We start from the raw sequence: 9,374 nt of genomic DNA on the forward strand, positions 1-9,374 counted from the left end.
CCCTTCGGCATTCCGGTTTTCTCCGAAACCACCCGGAACACTTCTGGTGTCCGAATATAGTCGTCCAATATATCGATCTTTATGTCTCGACCATTTTGGGACTCCACGTTATGTCTGTGATCATATCCGGGACTCCGAACTACCTTCGGTACATAAAAAAAACTCATAATACTGATCATCACCGAACTTTAAGCGTGCGGACCCTACGGGTTCGAGAACTATGTAGACATGACTGAGACACGTCTTTGGTCAATAACCAATAGCAGAACCTAGATGCTCATATTGGCTCCCACATATTCTACGAAGATCTTTATCGGTCAAACCGCATAACAACATACGTTGTTCCCTTTGTCATCGGTATGTTACTTGCCCGAGATTCGATCGTCGGTATCTCAATACCTAGTTCAATCTCGTTACCGGCAAGTCTCTTTACTCGTTCCATAATACATTATCTCGCAACTAACTCATTAGTTACAATGCTTGCAAGGCTTATAGTGATGTGCATTACCGAGTGGGCCCAGAGATACCTCTCCGACAATCGGAGTGAAAAATCCTAATCTTGATCTATTCCAACTCAACAAGTACCATCAGAGACACCTGAAGAGCACCTTTATAATCACCCAGTTATGTTGTGACGTTTGGTAGCACACAAAGTGTTCCTCCGGTAATCGGGAGTTGCATAACCTCATAGTCATAGGAACATGTACAAGTCATGAAGAAAGCAATAGCAGTAAACTAAACGATCAAGTGCTAAGCTAATGGAATGGGTCAAGTCAATCACATCATTGTCCTAATGATGTGATCTCGTTAATCAAATGACAACTCATGTCTATGGTTAGGAAACTTAACCATCTTTTATTAATGAGCTAGTCAAGTAGAGGCATACTAGTGACACTCTGTTTGTCTATGTATTGACACATGTACTAAGTTTCCAGTTAATACAATTCTAGCATGAATAATAAACATTTATCATGATATAAGGAAATAAATAATAACTTTATTATTGCCTCTAGGGCATATTTCCTTCAGAGTGTTGGGGAGACTATCATTTGAAGCACAAGAGCAAGGATTTCGTGATCAACACACACTACACCACAACACCAATGCAATGGCATAAAATCTGCCGGGAGAACACAATTAAGAGGGCAGATAAACTGCCAGGAGAGAGATTTTCCCGGCAGATAGAACAGCCACATCAACGGCTACCGGAGATTAGTTGTCCCGGTAGATAAACAATCCCCGACAATTTTTCTGCCCTGGCCATTTTTTCTGCCGGCAGTTGATTTTCTCCCGGCAGACACATCATGGCATAGCAATTGTAATTTACCGGTAGTTTCACTGCCTGCACAAGTGCATTTAGCCGGCAGGTAATATGCCATGACATGTTTTCTAACAAGCAATCTAAACTATTCTGGGCACAATATATATCCTGATTAAATATCCAACCATTATGTTAAAACTGTCATGACAGATCACACAACTTATACATACAGTTCAATTAAATCACATGTAAGGCCTCATTCAATAACAGAAACAGACCAAAACCATATGCTTTTAACGCATGCATGAACCGTACATATATAATGACATTGTGCCTCAAAAGGCAAAGTACATATGTTTAAGGTAAAGAAATCGTGCCACACAACCAAAATAGGCATACAATGGCTCGTGTGCTGAAACGACCACCAAAATGAGCAGTGTAAAACTTGCCAATATCTGGAGGTTCAACAAACAAGGCATATTATATAATCACTCCAGCAACTTGAAGACCTTCAAAACCTCCAGCAAGTTCTCGATATTCCAAACCTCCATCAACTTGTGTATCTTTGAGAAACCTGCATCAAATCAGAAACTCAAAAATGGTGCTATTGTTTCAGATTATAAATCAACACATTAGAGATTTGGATGTGCTGCAGTTTAACTTGTCAGCATAAAACTCTTCTAAATGTGCAACACTTCATCACAACAACAAGCAGTGATTATTACATACATAATTAGATCAAGCAGAAATTATTTGCGCTTCACATGCAAAAATCTTCTATTGGCAAATATGGCAAAACAAGAATGTGTAACATTGTTGCTTGCTTGTCCAAGTGCACCAAAGAAAATAGATTGCACTAATTTCATGAATAAACTTTCAGATCTGATATGGAAGAGTCAAAACCTAGTACAAAAGAAATAATCCACAAAACAAAATTGAAAACCCAGAGGATTGTACAGAAAAAAATATTGTAACCACCCAAGCCAAGGCAAAATTTTGTACATGACCAAATATTTGGCATGGTGGATCTTGACACAAAACAAATACATTGATAGATCATTAATGCAGAATATGTTCAAGATGTTACATACCTTAAATGAGTCTTCCAGCCGCTCTTTGAGGCCCATAACATGAGGGATGAGAATTTGGATCAACGGAAATTGTTCAGGAATGCCACAAGAATCTCGAGATAGTAAAATGTATCAACTCAAAGGTAACTGGCAATTTAGAGAAATGTGCATTATTAGCAAGCTGCTGACAAAAAACAGAAACATGAAATTGGCTTTGACTGGAACTTGTTGGAATATGAAGCCCAAAACTTGTAGAAACCCTCATATCCCAGTTCCATATGTGTTCCCTGGAAACTCCCAGATTTTTAATGACTTTGAGCAAATATCAATAATTGATTTGCATTCTTTCTTTGAACTTTTGTTAATCACCAATTGTATTTGCACGTGGAACTGAAAGCCTACTATTCATATTGTAAGTCTGCTCTATTTCATAGGTTACCGAGAAACAACGGACAATTTAAGCACTCAATTTAATATACATGAAATTACAACAAGGACTAGCTTATTAATAAGGAATGCCAACAAACAATGAAACTAAATATAAAACCATGACAATGGAGGGAGCATCGGATTCCATGCGAATATTTTTTTATAAAAACTTCATAAACAACAATGTGAAGTATTAGTATTACATACATACTAGTGTGTTTGAACATAAATCCCCACTCCAGCAGCATCAGAGCCTCATGATTCTCAGTTTCCGACATATAGTGGTAAACAAGCTGTAAATGATGCATGGACAGGTATACCTTAATAGCTAAAGAGTACGTGATGACTCATTCAACTGCGTATAGGAAAAGGCCAATAGCATACAAATTATAGGAGGATACATAGATAAAGGCGAGTGAAAAAATACAGAAACAGTGTATGTACATTGGGTATTTTAGAAAGAAAAGGAAGAGCAAGCTTGGCTTCATGGAGAACTTGGAAGACTTGATTACCCAAATAGCAATTTTTACACATGGGGGCATCAACTTGCAGAGTATGTTTTGAAAACTACTGCAAAAATCAACTCTGAAAGGCTGGTGAAAAGGGTAAACCACTTGTGTAGAAGTCTGAGCTACCATATTACAAATTCTATGAAGCTCATCAACTCTAAAAGGCTGGTGTAAAGGGTGATCCACTTGTGGTACAAGTTCTATCAAGATCTCCCAAGTTCTCTAACCAAAGTTACATCAATAGAGAATAGCAAAAGGGATATTGCCCGAGTGGGCAAAAGTACTGCATGTAAGAGAAGAATGCCACAATAAAACATCATATGTTTAGGTGCATGGATATCACAACCCACAAAATTTAGGAACCCACCAACGAGCATGCAGTCAGCATCCTTGCTTCATAGGTAACAACATACTCCTGGTACCTAAGAGCATCCGCCCTAAACAATCAGTGTGCCTGTCTCCTGTTGATGTTTTGCAAGAACTGATTTTTCCTGTAATACCACAATTTTAGTTATGAATCTGCTTCCTTGAAATATACATCTATTTTAGAGGAAAACAGAAAAGGTGCTATAGTTACACAAAGTTCCATGAATAAGGTTAGGAGCATTTACTTATACTCTTACAGAGGCAGAATGCTATATAATGGAAAATACTGTATAAAAGTTGCACATCACGTAAAAAATGCACAGTAGACCACTAACAGTAGCAAGATAATGATGCACCCTAACATCATAAACAAGTTCAGGGTAAACCTAACAAACAAAAATTCAGGATGGAAGTCTAACATACTGGATACATGGACCATAAAATTTGGTTGTATACAGAAAATTCATAAACCAGTAATCCATGAACATGTAAAAAGATCTCCGAATCTGGCCAGTTTTAAGGGCATTTGGATTTTTACTTACCGAACATATTCTGCAGTTTTCCAGACAAAAAACAACCTAAATTGCCGCCTATAGCGATGCAATGACAATTGCAAGAAAGAACAGACATGTTATAACGCCCAACAGTTTAAACGTCTTGCAAACACATGAACAGAGCAAGTAAAAGACCACACTGGAAACCAGACAATCAATGAGAACTGGGTCAAGTTATGAGAAGCAGATTACCAAAGAATACAGATAATATACCAGAAAATTTGGCCAGCTTTCCGCCAATCGAAGCTTCATGTCAATACACTGCATCTCTGACTAAAACTGCTACACTGAATAATAATAGAAGTTAGCAAACAAATCTCACCTACCAAATGCTCTCGGTTGGGGTAGGAAAGTAGAGGAGGCAGCGCTGCCTAGATTTAGGATGTTGAGGAGGCAGAGCTGCTCGCTGGAGGAGACGAACACTCCGCTGCTTGGGTAGAGGACGTAGAGGAGGTGGCCCTGCTTGGTGCTCGTTTGTCAAGTTCTGCTTGGAGGAGGGGGCTCACGGAGTAGGGTGGTGCCAATGGAGCGTTGGGCGGAGAACGGTGGTCGGCGTTGGAGTGCCTGCGGCTTAGATCTGTATTAGTTGGGTGATAGGCGGTGCTGCAATAGGGTGTTGGGGACGACGGAAGTAGTGGTCGGGGTGGTTGAGAACATAGACAGGGGTGGCGGTGGCGGCGAGGGCATCTCCGATTGGGGGCGGCGGCGGCGCGGGCATCTATGGTTGGGGGCGGTGGTGGCGCGGGCATCTATGGTTGGGGGCGGTGGCGGCGCGGGTATCTCTGATTGGGGGCAGGGGCGGCGGCGGCGAGGGCACGCCGAGTCAATTTGGGTATCCACTTGGAGGAGACGGTGATTTGGGAGATTGGGATCCCTTCTGTACTTTGTTGGGTGCCAAAAATTTCGCATCTCGCGGGCTTTCCTTGGATAGGGCGCGCTTTGGCTCAAAACTATTTCAGTCTCGCGCCAAAGACAGGTCCCGGCAGAAAATGGTACGTGCTTTGTTCTCCCGGCAGATAACGTGCCCTCTTTGGTGGATGTGGTTGCTGGCAGTTAATGTGTCCTTGTTATACAAGTTCTACCGGCAGTTTTTCTACCATGAAGTAGTTCTACCGGCAGTAACAAGCTTCCCGGCAGATCTTTTGCCCTTATTCAGGTATTTCTCCCGGCAGTTAATTGCCCCCAATTAAGTGTTGAGGTGTAGTGACATCGTCTATTATCTTTTGGAGAGTGGTGTCTCCTAGATTGGTTAGGTGTTGCTTGGGAGCCTTCAACAAGATGTGGAGTTGAACCAAGAAGTTTGTAAGGGCAAGGAGATTGCCTACTTCGTGAAGATCTACCCGAGTGAGGCAAGTCCTTTGTGGGTGATGGCCATGACAAGGTTGCTTCTTCATGGACCCTTCACGGGTTGAGCCCTTTGTGGACTCATGCAATCGTTACCCTTCATGGGTTGAAGTCTCCATCAACGTGGATGTACGATAGCACAACCCATCGGAACCACGCCAAAAATTCTCCGCGTCTCCATTGTGTTTGCACACTCCAATCCCATCCCTTTACATTATTGCACTTGCATGGTTTACTCTTTCGGCTGATCATACTCTTGCTATGCTTGTGTAAAATATATTGTGTGCCCGTTAACATGTGCCAAACTCAACCTTAACTTGAAGAAACTAAAAACTGCCACTTTTACTCTTGCTATGCTTGTGTAAAATGTATGGTGTGCCCATTAACATGTGCTAAACTCCACTTTAACTTGAAGAAACTAAAATCACCCCATCTACACCCTCTTCTCGATCCTTTCAATTGGTATCAGAGCATTGATCTCCATTTCTTTGGTTTTATCACCATTGGAGGAAGATGGACGAGTCTACGTTCGCGAGTATTAGACATAGACTGCCTATTCTTGATGTGGAGTTTTATGGTTCTTGGAAAAATGAAATGCTTGAGATCTTCAATGAATATAATTTGAGCAAGTATATTCTCAGCCCTTTTGTGCCTCCCATTGATCCTTTGTATGCTACCCCTGACGAGTATCTTGACATGGTTCACAATCTTTGAACGGTTAATCTTATCATTAGAGGATTGCCTAGAAATGTGCTTGTTTGCTTGCAAAACTTTGAATGCATATAGACTATATGTAATTATCTTGAGGAACACTTTCCAAATTATTCTTTGAAAAATCTAAATGAAATTCTTCAAAAGTCCATTGCTTTTCACAAGATGAAGCCCAGTGATCCCAAGTTTGATGAATGTCTATTTGACGTCCGTGACCTTATGCGTGCCAAGGGTGATGTTGGAACCATTAGTAGCATAGCATCATCACGGAAACAATTAGAATTCACAAACTTGCACTTTTTCATGGTCATAAATCTAATGAATCACTTGAACTAGGTGATGACTACACACATGACGATGACGAAGATATTGAGCATGACTAGTATGACGGGGATGAAGAATTTGACATCGAATGTGAGAAGACTATGAGGAATCTTAGTCTCATGGCGAATCTTCAGAATTACATATTCGGAGGAAGAGAGTGGGTTCTTGATAGTGGATGTACCGATCACATGACCGGAGATAAAGACATGTTCTGTGAGCTTGCCAAAAATGACGGTCCATGCAAGTATGTGACTTTTGGAGACAATTCCAAGGGTAAGGTACTTGGCCTTGGTAAGGTGGCCATATCCAATGATAGCTCTATTCAAAATATTATGCTTGTTGAATCTCTTGGTTACAATCTTATTTTCGTATCTAGACTAGACTAGCCGGTTTTGCTTTCAATGTTCTATTTACCAAAGTAGATTGGCAAGTGTTTTGTCGAGATAATCATAATATAGTCTTTACCGGCATTCGTAGAGGTGATCTATACATTGTTGATTTCACTAAGAGAGCCCAACCTTGTACTTGTTTAATTGCTAAATATTCTAAATGTTGGTTATGTCATAGAAGGTTAGGACATGTTGGCATGCGAAATCTTGATAAACTCATTAAAGGTGATCATATACTTGATGTTAAAGATGTTATATTTGATAAGGATAGACTTGTAGTGCTTGCCAAGCAGGAAAACACATTGGAGGAAGTCATCCCATGAAGAACATCATGACCATGAGAAGACCATTTGAGCTACGTCACTTGGATCTTTTTGGTCCCAATGCTTATAAGAGCCTTGGAGGTAACTCTTTTGGTTTGGTCATTGTTGATGATTTTTCCAGATTTACTTGGGTGTTATTTCTTGATGACAAGTCGCAGGTTCAAAAGATCTTCAAGAAATTCGCTAAGAAAGCTCAAAATCAATTTGAAGTGAAGATCAAGATGGTTCGAACTGATAATGGAACGGAGTTCAAGAACGCCAATATGGATACCTTTCTTGACGAAGAAGGCATTTCACATGAGTTGTCGGTTATGTACACAACTCAACAAAATGTAGTTGTTCAGAGGAAGAACTGGGCTCTTATTGAGCTGGAAAGAACGATGCTTGATGAATACAAGACGCCAAGACACCTTTGGGTGGAAGTGATGTCTACTACGAAACCTTCTTCTTGTAGACTCGTGTTGTGCCTCCAAGCACAGAGTTTTGTAGGACAATAGCAAATTTCCCTCAAGTGGATGACCTAAGGTTTATCAATCCATGGGAGGCATAGGATGAAGATGGTCTCTCTCAAACAACCCTGCAACAAAATATCAAAGAGTCTCTTGTGTCCCCAACACATCCAATACAATGGTAAATTGTATAGGTGCACTAGTTCGGCGAAGAGATGGTGATACAAGTGTAATATGGATGGTAGATATAGGTTTTTGTAATCTGAAAATATAAAAATAGAAAGGTAACTAGTAACAAAAGTGAGAGAAAACGGTATTGCAATGCTAAGAAACAAGGCCTAGGGTTCATACTTTCACTAGTGCAAGTTCTCTCAATAATGATAACATAATTAGATCATATGGCAATCCTTCTACGTGCGACAAAAGTCACTGCAAAGTTCCTATCGTGGAGAACATAAGATGAAATTGCTTGTAGGGTACGAAACCACCTCAAAGTTATTCTTTCCGATCAATCCATTGAGCTATTCCTATAAGTGTCACAAACAGCCCTAGAGTTCATAGTAAAATAACACCATATGACACATATCAATCAACCCTAATGTCACCTAGATACTCCAATGTCACCACAAGTATCCGTGGGTCAATTATACGATATGCATCAAACAACTTCAGATTCATAATATTCAATCTAACATAAAGAACCTCAAAGAGTGCCCCAAGATTCCTGTCGGAGAAACAAGGACGAAAACGTGCATCAACCCCCATGCATAGATTACCCCAATGTCACCTCGGGAATCCACGAGTTGAGTGCCAAAACATACATCAAGTAAATCAATAGAACACCCCATTGTCACCACGGGTATCCCACGCAAGACATACATCAAGTGTTCTCAAATCCATAATAGTATTCAATCCGATAATAGTGAAACCTCAAAGGTAAAACTCAATTCATCACAAGAAAGTAGAGGGGGAGAAACACCATATGATCCAACTATAATAACAAAGCTCGCGGTACATCAAGATCATGCCAAATTAAGAACACGAGAGAGAGATATCAAACACATAGCTAGTGGTACATACCCTCAACCCCGAGGGTGAACTACTCCGTCGTCGTCATGGAGACCGCCGAGATGATGAAAATGGCCACCGGTGATGGTTTCCCCCTCCGGCAGGGTGCCGGAACGGCTCCCGATTGGTTTTTCGTGGCTATAGAGGCTTGCGGCGGTGGAACTCCCGATCTAGGTTTATTTCTGGGGGTTTCTATATTTATAGGAATTTTTGGCATAGGAAACAAGTGAGGGGGGTCCACGAGGCGATGACAAGACAAGGGCGCGCCCTAGGGGGGCACACCCTCCACCCTTGTGGAGGCCTCGTGGCTCTTTTGGCCCAACTCTTTTGCTTCAGGGGCTTCTTCTGGTCCATAAAAATCACCGTCAATTTTCAGCTCATTTGGACTCCGTTTGATATTCCTTTTTTGCAAGACTCAAAAACAAGGAAAAACAGAAACTGACACTGGGCTCTAGGTTAATAGGTTAGTCCCAAAAATCATATAAAATAGCATAAATGCATATAAAACATCCAAGATAGATAATATAATAGCATGGAACAATAAAAAATTATAGATACGCTGGAGATGTATCAGGAA

General features: G+C 40.8%; 1 long non-coding RNA gene across 3 annotated transcripts; it reads right to left on the minus strand.

The window, feature by feature from the left end:
* Nucleotides 1-1,532: 1,532 nt before the first annotated feature.
* On the minus strand, nucleotides 1,533-5,026 carry LOC119301435. 3 transcript variants are annotated; one of them, XR_005147045.1, is made up of 5 exons: nucleotides 4,403-5,026; nucleotides 3,637-3,760; nucleotides 2,968-3,053; nucleotides 2,353-2,478; nucleotides 1,540-1,835 (listed from the first exon to the last, which is right to left on the minus strand). It is a non-coding gene; the product is annotated as an uncharacterized LOC119301435 (long non-coding RNA). The 3 variants fall into 3 exon arrangements; XR_005147046.1 differs by lacking the exon at nucleotides 2,968-3,053; XR_005147044.1 differs by having other exon boundaries at nucleotides 1,533-1,835; nucleotides 2,353-3,760.
* Between the last annotated feature and the right edge of the window lie 4,348 nt (nucleotides 5,027-9,374).

This window comes from Triticum dicoccoides, chromosome 5A, assembly GCF_002162155.2.
Source record: "Triticum dicoccoides isolate Atlit2015 ecotype Zavitan chromosome 5A, WEW_v2.0, whole genome shotgun sequence".
In the NCBI taxonomy this organism is placed as follows: Eukaryota; Viridiplantae; Streptophyta; class Magnoliopsida; order Poales; family Poaceae; genus Triticum; species Triticum dicoccoides.